Genomic DNA, 14,473 nt, shown 5'->3' on the forward strand with positions numbered 1-14,473 from the left:
TAATTAGGATAACATTCTCTGGAAAATGAATGCTCTTGTACACCAGAATTGGAGTCAGAGCTCAAGGTTCAAGTGTAGCCCATCCATATACACAGCCTCTCAGACTCTAGCATTATAGCCTTGTGTCCTACAGGGTTCTGAAAGGTCCATTGTTGAAAGGCTTAATATGCTGCCCAAGCCCTTTGTGATAAGCAGTTGACTTGTAATGCCAATGTAATTACAGTTCTGAACCTAGCACATCACCAGTAGCTAACACCTCTCACCCTAGCTCAGGAGGCTGAGGCTTGATGATCACAGGGTGAAGCCAGCCAGGGTAGGAAAGTCTGAATCTCTGAATTCCACTTCTGAAAGGTCAGATGTTCAAGAGCTTCCTGTGTTTCCCTTGGTGATGAGAAGTTACTCGTTCGCTAAAGGTTCTTAGAGTTCTTGAGCTATAGAAGCAGGAAAGAAACATTATTGACCCATCCTGGGTTCAAATGAAGTTCTCAGCATCCAAGCACTAGCTCTGTTTGCAGGAAGAACTCCAATGTAACAATATTTGAATGCAGAAAACAGTTACAAAAGCCAGGCTAGGTGAAGAGAAAAAGGCACGCAGGGTTAGGAGGCAGAATGTACACACTCAACATTCCAGGCATGGCCAGCAATGAGGGGAAACATGAAACATTTGTCAGAGTTACACAAGGGTCAGGCTTTTCTCAGCCTCTTCACAATGACTAACCTTCCTCCCTCAGGTGAAGGGAGCCTCAGGCTATCTTTAAGTTAACAATAGAGAGCCAATTTATTGGGGGAGAGAGCAGGAACAGAGTAGAAAACCTTCCACTTTGGTCTTAGGGAGGGTCTTTGACTCTCCATCTGTCAGATTTGAAGGCCCTTCTTCTACCTCTGCCAATCCATTCTCCTTCCTTCATTCTCCACATCATTAATGCAAATCCCCCGTCCAAGGAGAGGCAAGGCCTTTTCTCTTTTGTCTCCAAGCACCTCAGATAGAACTTGGCTCTGCCCTCTTGACTCTGGGGCCCTTGGCTACTTGAGAAGTGGAAAGAGACAGTCTTCCTGTTCTCTGGTTGTGTGAAGGCCATGTTAGTGTCCTGGCACACTGCAGAAGGCCTAATTACTGGGAAGTCTTCCTTACGTTCCTCCTGACATCCAAGTCCAGATTCATCTATCATATTTCTATCTATCTATCTATCTATCTATCTATCTATCTATCTATCTATCTATCTATCTATCTATCTATCTATCTATCTATCTCTCTCTCTCTCTCTCTCTCTCTCTCTATCTATCTATTTATCTATCTATCCATCTAACTATCTATCTATCTATCTATCTATCTCTCTCTCTATCTATCATCTATCTATCTATCTATCTATCTATCTATCTATCTATCTATCTATCTATCTATCTATCTATCTATCTATCTATCTATCTATCTATCTATCTATCTATCTCTCTCTCTATCTATCTATCTATCTGTCTATCTATCTATCTATCTATCTCTATCATTGATCTATCTATCGATTGATCTATCTATCGATTGATCCATCTATCTATCTATCTATCTATCTATCTATCTATCTATCTATCTATCTATCTATCTATCTATCTATCTATCTATCTATCTATCTATCTATCTATCTATCTATCTATCTATCTATCTATCTATCTATCTATCTATCTACCTAACTAACTAACAATTTCTTTGCCAGTTCTTGGGTTGAACGCAAGGCCTGGCACTGTTTCTAGCATGCTACCACTTGAGCCACAGCACCAATTCTGGTTTTTTCTTGAATGTGCTACTGAGGAATTGAACCCAGGGCTTCTTGTATGCTAGGCAAGCATTCTCCCACTAATCCACATTCCCAGACCTTCATCTTTTTCTTAATGTTAGTTTTTACATAAGTATGCTACCATTTTATGTCCCCAAGTTTAATTTTCTGAATACCAGTTACTTCTAAGAAACCTGATCTTCTCTTCCCCTGCCTGGTTTGTGATTCTTCCTGCGTTGGCCTCAAAAAAAAAATGTAAATAAAGGCTGTTGAGGGTGACCTGCTTTAAGTGGATGGCTGCACAGATTGTAGTGTATGTCTGTTTGTTGCCAATCCTGGACCTTCAACTCAGGAACTGGGCACAGTCCGTTAGCTGCTTTTACTTAAGGATAGCCCTCTAACACTGGAGCCATATGGCTATACTTCTGGCTTTGTTGGCACTGAAGTTGGACAGGGCTCTCAAGGACTTTCCTCCCTAGGGTGACTTCAACTATGATCCTCCTATCACAGCCTTTTAAGTATCAAGGAGGACTGCTGAGAGCCACTGGTGCCTGCCTAATCATTGGTCTTGCTGATGTTCTTGGACAGACAGGTGAGTTCCCGATCCTCGGTTTGAAGTGGTGGGAGCTGAAGCCCACAGTTTGAATCCTGGTCCTGCCATCTCCAAATGACAGGAGATCCTAAGAAACTCATTCCTGTCCACATGAATACCAAATGAATTTGATGTATGTCTTGATTGAATGGGCAGTTCATGAATGATTCTAGGATAAAATTATCCACAATTATATTATAATACACTGATGGATTTTAATTAAAACTTTATGAAGCATTTAAACAATCACATTCATTAACTGGAGACATAATACCTAAGAATTGAGCATCACATAATAAAGAGATGCCATTTTTTCTGCCAGAACTTTTTTAACTTAATTGTTGTATTGCATTTTCTGAATGTAGTTTGGTATATGAAAGTAGGATATATTATATCTGACCAAAAAATCAATTATTCAGTTTTTATCAGAAATGTTTATAGCGAAATATAGAGATAAACCCAAATTATATATATTTGAAGACAATGCTTGGTTTGTCCTCTTCTCAAATTCCGCATTCCCTTCATGAGAATAATACACATTGTAAGGTAATGCTTAGAATGTTTTGGTGAAATAGGTTGACTTTAAACCAGTGAGTTACTCTATGCTGCATTTTGTTTACTTTGTATCCAGAAAAGCTAAATTCTTACTTTATCGTTTTCCTTAGGCTTTATACTCACATTTAATCTCTGATGGGTGACAAATAAAGATATAAACATTTTTAACAGTGGCTAAATTTAGGCTGAGGAGTCTTGGTACAACGATACTCATGCAGATAGGCCTTATAAGTCATGGGACCCTGATATCAAAATGATAACCAGTGCTTACTGGTGTCATGCTTATGAGATTTTGTGTATTATATACAGTGGTTATTAGAATGTTTTTGGAATCAACATAATTTCATGGGTTAGGAACTGAAGTGAGACATTTTACTCAGAACAAAATTTAAGGAGGCATCCAAAATTAGTTACCAAGAGATACATCATGTAACACAATGTTTTGAAAATGCAAACTAAAGGAAATAATTTATGAAAAACATCAACATATACAATAAATACAGAATCACTATGATGGATTTTTCTTTTACCCCAGTTGCAATACGGCTTACATGGTGACTTTTCTGGTGATATGTTTAGTTAGGTCTTGATATTTAGTTAGAGAATTTATGTTCTTTCATATATTCATTTGTCAGATCAAAGAGGAAATGAATTCCATGCCAGAGTAAACATCCATAATAATGTTACAGATGTATCCTGCTACTTTGCCAAAGTTTCAAATCAGCTCGAAAAACTTGGTTCCTTTTTGGATCTATATAAATAGGTATGCAATTTTGGCAGTACTAGAAATATTTTGACCATCATTTGTTAAATTATTATTTTCCAGAAACTCCTCTCTTTTCATGAGATTTTTAATTTCATTTATGTCATGTGTTGATGTTTTCCCTTAGATAAGCCACATTCAGTCTTCTACAAAGTGTAATTTGGAGTAGTTTAAAATTATGGACACTCATGTACACTGCTCAGATTCTATTATTTGCATATTTTTTCTTGTTATACCAGTAGGCATTAGTTCTCAGTATGGATGCTATTGGACATATTCATTACATTTCCGAATTTTTTACGAATGTTATGATTCTGTTATTTTATTCTTTTAAATATGTGCAGATCTCACTACGCATACAGTCACATTCATTTTAAACAATTTGATCCATTCAAGTGATTTGCAATATTAGATTCATCTAGAAGAATTTAATTACAAATTAACACAACTGTATTATGAGACACAGTTATCTTTATGGCTCTACTCCAAGTTAATATGTATTTGAGGTCTTTGTGCTTAAAAAATGGGCAAAACATATTTTTGTTCCTGGGGGGTTCTACGTTGTTGGTTGTTTTTCAAGTTGTAGTGACTTCAACATATGTGCGCATTTTATTTCAATTGTTTTCTGTCAATGATTTGTTTCATATAACAGAAATTGCAAAAACAATCAGTGATTTAGAACTTTTCCAAATAGAATTTTAAGAGAGACACTTGAAATTTTGTGACATCTGGGAATGGGCAGGTCTTCATAGTGGAGGGGATAGCAGAATAACAGACATTGTTTGACGTGATTTTAATTCTTCCTCCTCTAGCATCACTATTTCCAATGGTATTACTTCAAAGTCTTTAGTGGAAAGAAAGTATTTTTGTCTGTATAAACTCAGAATTTTTGGTTTAATTGGGACACATTACACGTTCATATTTCATTTTAACTCGAAAATCTTCTTTGCTTCATTTAAAATCACAGATGTGAATTTATAATGCTAAAGTAGCAACTACTAATTTATACGAAATGGTATAAATTATTTTCACTTCACATTATATGTAATATGGAGTGTAATAATAATAATGAGTAATAGAGTATGTAACAATTGACTTTGGGGAAAGTAAATTACAGTGGATTTTTGTGAGTTACTGAGTAATAATAAAACATATTTGATTCTATTAAAAATCCCAAGTTACATCTAAAAATAACTTATAGTTGAAAACTAATGCTGAAAATATAATATTGTTTATTAGAAAAAGCCAGAAGTTTCCATAAGTTTTCTTTTTAAAAATTGTCTTGAATCTGGGCTTTGGTGTCTCATGCCTGTAATCCTAGCTACCCAAAACTCTGAGATCTGAGGATAGTGGTTCAAAGCCAGACTGGGCAGAAAAATCTGTGAGACTTTTATCTCCAATATATCTCTTGAAAACTAGAAACCGCACTGTGGCTCAAGTGGTACAGTGCTATCTCTGAGCTGAAGAGCTGGGGGACAGTGCCCAGGCCCAGCATTCAAGCCCCACGACAGACAAAAAAAATTGGCATGGATTTTTACTTTATTATTTCATGATTTTTTAATGTGAATAAACAGAGGGTTTAAAATTACATGAAGAAAGTAATGAGCACATTTCTTATCAAGCATTATTGCCTCCTCCCATGTTTCCTCTTTCCATCCCATCCAATCTCCCTTTATGCCCCCCCGCAAATCGCCCCCCCCCCCGCCAAAGTTGTAAATTTCGATTTCCGACATATAGTATTGTACTTGTCATTGTTGCAATGGGTCCACCTGTATTCCAATTTGTTTTTCTATTCCCCTCCCAAATTATGCCAACATCAAATACAGTGAAAATAGAGGTTAAACCTTGGGGGAGGGGCAGACAAAGCAACAAAGAAATCATCTTGTAAATATGCTAGAAACAATAGCAAGAAAGAAAAACCATTTGAGTCCTTATCTTGGTGTTCATTTCACCTAACATCAACTTGCCAGACAGATTGTGTTTATCTCCGACATATACTAGTTATTGCAAATAAAGGAAACCATGGAACCTATGTTACTTTGGGCATGGATTACTTCACTTAATACAATTTTTTCCATGGTTTTCCATTTCCTAACAAACGGTGCAATGCCATTTTTTCTGATGAAGGCATAGAATTCCTTTGTGTATATATACCATATTTTCTTGATCCATTCATCTACTGAGGGGCATCTGGGTTGGTTCCATATCTGAGCTATGGTAAATAATGCTGCAATAAACTTAGTTATGCTGGTAGATTTAGTATGGTCCTTTTTGTGATCATTTGGATAAAAGCTCAAAAGTGGGATTGCTGTGTCATAGGGGAACTCTATGTGGAATCTTTTGAGGAAGCTCCACACTACTTTCCAACGTGGTTATACAAGATTACAGTCCCACCAACATCCCGTCCAGTTTCTGTTATATTACTGTTCGAAATTATAGCCATTCAAACTGGGGTAAGGTGGTAAGGTGGTATTTCAGTGTAGTTTAGATTTGCATTTCTTTTATTGCTAGGGAGGTTGAGCATTTCTTCATTTGTCTATTGGCCATCCTTCTTTGCTCTTCAGAGAGGTTTCTTTTCAGTCTTTAGCCCACTTATTTATTGGGCAGTTGTTTCTTTGAGGATTTGTTGTTGGGGGATTTAATTTTTTGAGTTCCAGGTATATTTTAGATATGAGACCCATGTCTGTTGTATGGCTACTGAAGATCTTCTTCCAATCCATGGGCTTTCTATTGATCTTGCTAGTTTTGTCCTTTGCCATGCAGAAGCTCTGCAATTTTATGCAATTACATTTGTCCAACCTTTCTTTGATTTGTTGTGTTCCTGGTATCTATTAAGAAAATTTTGGCCTGTGCCAAGGAGACATATGTTATCTCCTAGTTTGTCCTGCAATGTTTTCAGTGTGTCTTTGACTCCGAGGTCTTTCATCCATTTGGAGTTGATTTTTGTGCAGTGTGATATATATGGGTTTAGCTTTAGTTTTCTACAAGTGATTAACCAATTTTGTCAGCACCATATACTGAAGAGGCTGTCTTTCTTCCATTCTATTTATTTTAGCTACCTAATCGAAGATTAGGTGGCTATAAGTCTGTTGGTTCATTGCTGGCTTTTCAATTCTATTCCATTAGACCTGAGATCTGTTCTTGTTCCAATACCTAGCTGTTTTGATTACTATGGCTTTGTAGTAGAGTTTGAAATTTGGAATTGATATTCCTGCAGCACTGTTCTTTCTGTTAAGGATCATTTTTGCTATCCGGGGTCTTTTATTTTTCCATATGAATTTTTAGATTGACTCTTCTATTTTCTTGAGGAATGAGTTTGTAATATTGATAAGTATTGCATTGAATTTTTAGATAGCCTAGGGAATTATTGCCATTTTCACGATGATTTTTCCAATCCACGAGCATGGGAAGTTTTTCCACTTTGTAAGTTCCGTTTTGATTTCCTTTTTCAGGCTTTTAAAGTTTCCATCATAAATATCCTTCACTTCTTTGATTAATTCCTAGGTATTTTATTTTTGGTGGGGCTATAATGAAAATGGTGTTGATTTCCTGATTTCAGCCATGCTTTTCTCATTGTTGGCATACAGAAAAGCCATTGATTTTTGAGAGTTAATTTTTCCCCTGCTACTTTGCCAACGTTTTGAATCAGCATGAAAAATTTGAGAGTTGAATGGGTGGGATTATTTAAATACAACATCATGTCATCTGCAAATAGGGAGAGTTTTATATCATCTTTCCCTATTTGGATCCCTTTTATGTTTGCATCCTGTCTTATTGCTGTAGCTATGCATTCTAATACTAAATTGAAGAGAAGTGGAGAGGTTGGACATCCTTGTCTTGTTCCTGAGTTAAGAGGAAATGGCATTATTTTTCCACCATTAAGTATAATGATGTCTGTAGGTTTGTCATATACAGGCTTTATTGTATTGAGGAATGTTCCCTGGATTCATAGGTTTTCCAGAGCCTTCATCATAAAGGGGTGTTGGATCTTGTCAAAGGCTTTTTCTGCATCTATTGAGATAACCATGTTCTTATTCTTGCCCTTTTTGATGTGACGAATTATATTAATTGATTTGCAAATATTGAACCAGATTTGCATCCCGGAAATAAATCCTGTATGATTTTTTGGAAGAATTGTCAAAGGAGATTGGCCAAAATTTTGTTGAGAAGTTTTTCATCAATGTTCATCAAAGAAATGGTTCTATAATTCTTTCTTTGATGAGTCCCCGCTTGCTTTTGGGAGGAGGGTTATGATGGCTTCATAGAATGAATTTGGTAGTAAACTTTCCCTTTCAATTTCATTGCAGAGTTGGAGGAGTATTGGTGTGAGTTCAGCTTTGAGGGCCTTGTAAATTTCTGCTGTAAATCCATCTGGTCCTGGGCTTTTCTTAGATGGGAGGTCTCTTCTTGCTGTTTCTATTGCTATGCTTGATACGGGCATGTTAAGTTGATTTAACTCATCTTGGTTGAGTTTAGGCATGGAAACTCAAGGCATGGAAACGGCTAGGAAAAGGTCCATTTCTGCCAGGTTCTTAAACTTATTAGCATAAATGTTTGAGAAGTATTCAATTATCATGTTCTGAATCTTGGTTGCTTCTCATTCCCATTCTCATCTCTGAGTTTGTTTATTTGATATGTCCTCTTCTTTTTGAAACGATTTGCTAAGAGAATGTCAATTTTGTTATTTTTTTCGAAGAACCAACTTTTGTTTTGTTGATTTTTTATGGTGTTTTTGGGTTCTAATTCATTTAATTCTGATGTAATTTTAATTATTTCTTTCCATCTACTTGATTGGAGTTTATCTTGCTGCTCTTTTTCAAGGAGGTTCAGATGTCTTATTAAATTCTTGGTTTCAGATCTCTCTAATTTGTTGTTGTAGGACCTCAGAGCTATAAACTTGCCTCTGAGTACTGCCTTTGCTGTGTCCCAGAAAAGCTAGTAATTTGTGTGTTCATTATTTTTGAATATCATGAACATTTGCATTTCCTTTCTAATCCCTTCCAAGACCCACTGGTGATTCAACAGTTGTTCTGCCTCCATGTTGTACAGGATTTTCTTTGTTGGCTTTTGATGTTGAGTTCTGATTTTATTCCCTTGGATGCTTTCTTGGCTCTTTTGTGTTCTTGATGGTTTTCTATGTGTAGGATAACTTTAATGTCTTTTGTAGGGCTTGATTGGTGGGAGATATACTCTTTTAATTTTTCTTTGCTATGGACAGTTTTTATTTGACCTTCGGTTATGAAGGAGAGTTTAGCTGGGTTCGGTATTCTTGAGTGATAATTGATTGTCTTTACTGCATGGCATTTCCCATTCCAGGCTCTTCTTGCTTTAATCTTCTCTGCTGAGAAATCTGGGGTGATTCTAATTGGTTTGTGTTTATAGGTGATAGTTCTTTTCTCCTTGAGAAATTTAAGGATCCTTTCCTTGGTCTGAATTGATCCTGTGCAGATTATAATGTGACTGGTGGGATATCCTGCTCTGGTCTGGTGGATGTGGGGTTCTATAAGCTTCTTATATCTGAATAGGCCTATCTTTTTGCATGTTTGGGAAGTTATCTGCTAGGATTCTGTTAAATAAATTTCCTAGACCATTAACTTCTTTCTCTAGGTGCTCCTCTACACCCATTATCCTCAGATTATGATTTCTGATGTTGTCTTCCAAGTGTTGAATAGATCTATCATATTTCTTGGATTTGTCTTGGATATTTGTATGTTCTTCTCTATAATATCTAGGCTGTCTGCAATCCCCAAGATTCAATCTTCTGCATGGCTTAACCTACTGTCAAGATTTTCTACTTTGTTTTTTATTTCTTTTCCTTCTAATTGGTCGGCTTGGATGGCTTCAAATTCTTTGGTGGAGCTTTGTTTTAGATTTTGTATGACCTTTACTTCCTTAATTTGATGTACAGTGTTTATTCTCAACTGTTATGGTTTCCCTGGACACCCATTCTTTCTGTCTGGCTCCTTTCAGCATTCCATTTGTGGTCTACCTGAATTGTTTCAGCTATCTATTTATGGATTCCATGAATGCCTCTATTGATCTTCTTTTATTCTCATCCCACTCTCTCAATCCCTGTATTACTCTTTGATTAGCTTCGTCATGTTCACGCAATTCCTGTAAATCTCTAGACTGTGCTCAGCCTGCTCACACATTTCCTGTATTTCTCTTTTACTCTTCTCAACATGCTTATGCAATTCTTGCATTAATCTTTAAGTAGCTTCCTAAATTAAATCCCCCAACAACAAATCCTCAAAGAAACAACTGCCCAATAAATAAGTGGGATAATGACTTAAAGAGAAACTTCTCTGAGGAAGAAAGAAGGATGGCCAATAGACACATGAAGAAATGCTCAACCTCCCTAGCCATAAAAGAAATGCAAATCAAAACAACATTGAGATACCACCTCACCCTAGTTAAAATGGCAAAAATCCAGAACTCTAATAACAAGAAATGCTGGAGGGGATGTGGACAGAAGGGAACCTTAGTTCATTGTTGGTGGGAGTGTAAACTTGTTCAAGCACTTTGGAAAGCAGTATGGAGGTTACTCAAAAGACTCCACATAGAGTTCCCTTATGACCCAGCAATTCCACTTTTGAGCATTTACCCAAATGTTTACAAACAAGACAACACTAAAGCTACCAGCACAACTATGCTTATTGCAGCATTATTTACCATAGCTAAGATCTGGAACCAACCCAGATGCCCCTCAGTAGATGAATGGATCAAGAAAATGTGGTATATTTACACAATGGAATTCTATGCCTCCATCAGAAAGAATTACATTGCCCCATTTGTTAGGAAATGGAAAGACTTGGAAAAAATTATATTAAGTAAGCCAAGTCCAAAGAAACATAGGTCCCATGGTTTCCCTTTTTTGCAATATCTTGTATATGTATGAGTCAAGCAGAAAAGGTCAGATAAGGTGATGTTAGGAAAATGAACGCTAAGATATGTATTTAAATGTTTTTTTTTTCTTTCAGGCATTTGTTTCTAACACAATTATAAGATTATTTCTTTGTTGTTTTGTATGTCCCTCCCCCACAGAATAACCCCTGCTTTCACTGTATTTGATGTCGGTATAATTTGTGGAAGGGAAGGGGAAAAACAAATAGTTTAAATAAGGATACAGGAGGACCTGTTGCAACAATGAGAAGTACAAGTTGTCATGTCGAAAACTAACTTTACAACTTGGAGGGAAGGGCTGGGTGGGGGGGAAGGAGGATGGGAAGGGATGGGAAGGGTAAACAAAGAAGGAGGCTGCAATGCTTGATAAGAAATGTACTCCCTATCTTGCCCATGTAATTGTAACCCCACTGTACAGTATTTTCACACACAAAAAATTAAAAGCCTAAAAAAAAAGAAAAAAAAATCTTTAAGTAGCTTCCTAATGCTCACAAGATTCCTGTATTAATCTTTGGTTTGACTCCTCCCGCTCCCTAGCATGCTCATGAGTCCTTTGAAAGTTTTCAATCATTTCATTCACCATGTTTACCAGTGAAAGACCCTAGTCCCCTAGGATACTTTTGTCAATGGGAGGGCGCCCCAGAAAACTCAGACTCCAGGCCGGGAGATGCAATAAGCAAGAGGAGTTTATTTGACGTTTGCGCAAACGGACTCTCTGTCCCGAGCAGACAGGGAGCCCCGAGCAGCGGTTATAAGCCTTTTTTTAAGGCAAAAACCACAAGATTAACGCATAACACAAAGCATCCCATGATTGGTCCATTTAAAGGTCACCATATACACCAACAATCACTTTGCCACGTGGGAAATTTTGTAACACTCTTTGTAAAATGACTGGCCCATGGTTGGTGTAAGGTTGGTTTACATGGTTACAGGCCTATGATTGGTTGACATTTGGCTTAGCTTGTGGTCTTGCCAGGTGGTCGTTATCTCATGGTCCTGTCTGGGGAATTTCTAAATTGGAACGGAGGAACACGTACTGTCTGTTTTTTATCTACGACCACTGACCTTGTCCTGGGGCCGGCATCTGGTCCCTGAAACTTCTTAACTCATTTCTGGGAAGGGAAGGGTCAATGCTAGCGTAAGCAAGTTTACAGAAGCAGAATCAGCAGTTAGCAAGTTAGTAATGGTAATGGACAATTTTTAATCTTTCACCAATAGTGTTTGTACAGCTTTTTGGGAACTCCTCTGGATTATTCATTAACTATTCTGTCACCTGATTATAATGAGTGGGATGTCAGATACCTGGACTTGCCTTTTTCTTGTGCTTTTTGGCTTGTTCTGCCCATTTGGTATGAAAGAAACACCAATTTTTTACCAGAACACTATTTTAAGGCAAGCATCAACCAGAGTCTTGTAGTTGCATAATCAAAATGGCTGCAGATACAATCTAGTTCAACAGATACAATCTATTCAACATCAAACAACTATGGATTAATGGGCTACAAACAACAAAAAAAGATTTGACAAACCAGAAATTATTAGCTTTAGGAAGAAATGTGGGACAAATAGGACTAGAGGGACGTGGAGAGGTAAAAGGAGAGTAAATTTAACCAAGTCCTAATCTCAGAGAGGGAACTGGATTGGACAGAATGATAAGAGAGACATTAAAAAATAAACAAGTAAATTGGAAAAACAAAAATTAAATTTAAGAAGTGAAACACTTAAAAATTATGTAAGTTTAAAGAAATGATATCTAGAGAAGAACAGGATAGGATGAGAGGAGAGACGTGATAGAAAGGAAACATGAAAATTAAAAAAAATTAAATTAGTTATTTGATAATTATGTAGGTATAAAGAGATAATACTGCTCTTAAAGAAGTTAAGCCTAAGAAGTTGTGAATTGAATAATAAATATCTGGATTAAGTATGTACACAATGGGTGATATGGTCTAATAATTGACGACAGGTATATGTCTGAGGATGAGTAAAACAGCAATTAAGTCATGCAAAAAAAAGAAAGAGAAAAAAATAAAAAAATGAAAAGGACCGAAAGGTCAAAAGAGATTAAACACACACACACACACACATACACACACACACACACACACACACACACACACACACACACAATAGAAATTATGAAATAAAAGATCAACAGAAAAATAAAAATTACGAGAAAAAAATCAACAGAAAACACTTTAAAAAAGAAAAGTTTCAAAAAATAGTTCCTTGATTTTTTGTTTTGTGTGTGTGTGTGGGGGGGGGGGGGGGTGAATGGGAAGACCTGTATCTCCCCTGTGTCCATAACCAGTTTCTTGGTGGAGTCTCTGGTCTACTTGTGATGTTTGGTTTTCCTATGACTTGATTGGTTTCTTAAGTCTGTTTGGGCAGGCAGAAACCGCTCTGTGTTAGGCATGATTTTGTGATCCTCCTCCCAGGCTAGTTCAGTGGGAGGGAGAACTGTCCTGACTATCACAAAAGAGGGAGAAGGCTCTTTCCTCTAGTATGGAGATGCTGTGATGAGGCTAGGTTCTGGATAGGGTTGAGGCCTTTCAGCAAACATCAGCTTTTCCCTGAGGTGCTAGCTCCTGAGACACTCACAGAGCCCAGCTTGGATCCTTTCTTGGGGTTTATGTTTGCTGAATTTCAATTGTTTGTCTAGGCCGCTGTAGGGATTGGCAGCCTCTGGCTGACACCATAAACCTATTGTGACCTATTGTGTCATCATAAACCTATTGTGACCTCATCATCATTATGGCATCACCAACTAATTATACCATCAAAATATTATTATAACTTGATATTGTGATGCCATATTGCCATTGTAATATCACTGTCCCATTGGGTTTTTCAAACCTATTATGACTTTATAACATTTTACAAAACTCGTGGCCTTTGAGACTATTAACTTGTGAACTTGTATACTTATGATGCATAAAACACAAGACAATCCAATGAGGCACATTGAAGATAACTTTATTTACACTAGAAATGGGCCGGCATTTACCTTGTCCTGGGCTGTACACTCTGTGAGAGGCCAGCCCAACCACCAAATCTCAGAAGTACAATAGGCATAGTTAATTGGTTTGCAAAACACCAACCCCCCAAATTATCATCTCCACGCTCCAAACTTCAATAGGTAAGCTTTTTTCTTTTCCCTTTCCCCCTCCTCCTTTATAGACCTTTCCTTCATTTCCCTTTTTTCCTTCCATCACTCCCTTCTTCTCTTTAGGCCTTTCCACTATCCACAGGCCTCCACTTCTCTGGCCTGCTGGCCAATAGGCATCCTTCCTTTCCTGCTCTCCCTCAAATTCCTCTTCTCCCATGTCTTTCCCCTCTTGCTGTCTCACCACTTCCTTCCAGGTCTTCCCTTGACTTTCTTCAATTCCATTGCTCTGGCCATACAGCCTATCTATAGGTTGAACCCCTCCATCACTCAAGTGGGTCTCCTGCCTAACAGTTTTGAACCATCACTTGACAAACTGCCCGTTCCCCAATCACTTCTTCACAGCTCATCATGTGAGGATGACATCCTATCCCCTCCAACAACATGCCCTGACCACTTGGGTGGCATACCCCATGCACTCCAGTGGGCTAGGTCATGGGGCCACATTGATTAGTGGGCCCTGCACATTATTAGGTTTTCATGTCCAATCAATTCCTTGATTCTTTCTTACCAAATCCTAAAAATTCCCTTCTCTCCAACAAATGAACAGGCTTAAAAGGTAAATTTAATAGAAAACAAGTAAATTGTAGAAACACACTAGTTAGCACTAATTAACACTTAGTAAGTCTTATTCTTAAGGGATCCTCTGTCTCTGAACAGTCCATCTTGCAGCCTTCTCTGTATAGTGGTCCACTACCTATTCCACTTGAGACTGATGGATCCAATGC

This window comes from Dipodomys spectabilis, unplaced genomic scaffold, assembly GCF_019054845.1.
Source record: "Dipodomys spectabilis isolate Male_0828 unplaced genomic scaffold, ASM1905484v1 ptg000608l, whole genome shotgun sequence".
In the NCBI taxonomy this organism is placed as follows: domain Eukaryota; kingdom Metazoa; phylum Chordata; class Mammalia; order Rodentia; family Heteromyidae; genus Dipodomys; species Dipodomys spectabilis.